Source organism: Cryptotermes secundus, unplaced genomic scaffold (assembly GCF_002891405.2).
Source record: "Cryptotermes secundus unplaced genomic scaffold, Csec_1.0 scaffold870, whole genome shotgun sequence".
Lineage (NCBI taxonomy): Eukaryota > Metazoa > Arthropoda > Insecta > Blattodea > Kalotermitidae > Cryptotermes > Cryptotermes secundus.
Genome location: NW_019743163.1, coordinates 1,016,726 through 1,018,025, shown reverse-complemented (window position 1 = coordinate 1,018,025; position 1,300 = coordinate 1,016,726).

The window sequence follows — 1,300 nt, the reverse complement described above, 5'->3', positions numbered from 1 at the left end:
GAAACATTCCATCAACATTTCTTGGCATTAGTCTGCCAAGTAGGAAATTCACAGGTGGTCAAGACCGTCAAGACAGTCAAGACAGTGCTCATGGCGAACAATTGTTCTCCAGACTCTTTCCCTCACTTATATAACCTTTCAAAATTATAACTGCCGTTTTAAACTGAAAAGATTTCACAATTACAAACTTTTCAATTTAAAATCCCTAAATTCACTTGGGCACTGCTTCACATTCCTAAACACCTCTCACGTACATGATCATTCTAATTGGAGAATATATGGATCGTCACCGCTCCTCATATCCTGCCTGAAACGACACGCACAACTAAATACGGATTACTAGGGCCCGGATTTCTATGACATGTCATATTTTTTTTCCTAGGGTTTATTCCTATTTTTAAATGTAATTATGCATGTTTCCAGTCATTCTTATTGAAATTATGTCGTTTTTATTGTGCATATAAATGCATATTTTAGAGTTTTATTGGTTTTACAGCATATTTTGGCATAATTTTGAAATAAGGTCATATTTTTGTCATTTTAAAAACAATTCTTTGATATAATGTAAAATTTCGGCTCCATAATGTTTAGTATTACAAAATAAATTTCAGGCTGGACTGTTGCTTCAATGTGGAATAGAGTTCAAGTACATGAAGTTCGTATTAAAAACCATATTTTTGACTGGACTGTACTAGCAGTTACAAAGGCGAAAATTTGTGAAATGCAGCATTTATGACCTGGCAAGCCGGCATTTCCCAGTTGAGGCAGGGGGGAGGCAAGTGTGGCAAGTGTAACGGGTATTCTCCTATTGTACTCCGTCTTACTATAAGGTATATACATCCCATTTTTCCTTGGAGGGCTTAGAAGTATTCTATTTATATATGTGGAGGGCGTTATAAGACTTCAGTTTGACTTTACAATGCCTGTACAGGAGTTTGGTGAAAAAGCGTTTAGTACCAATGGCAAGATATTTTATTGTAAGTTGTGTGGCGTGAAAGTTACAGCAGAAAAGCGATTTACTGTGCAGCAGCATTGTAAAACTTTTAAACATGGTAAATGTTTAAGCAGATTATCTACAAAGGATAGCAGACAAAGTTTGTTGTTTAAAAACAGTTCCACTAATTCTTCTTCTTCTTCTTCTCCTTCACCTTCTTCAACGAACAATTCATCGGAATTTTCGAAGGATTTGTGTCAGTGGATGGTATCTTCGAATATTCCATTAGAGAAATTGCATAATCAGCACTTCAGACAATTTTTGGAGACATACACTAGTCATCCTATCCCAAGTGAATCGACGTTA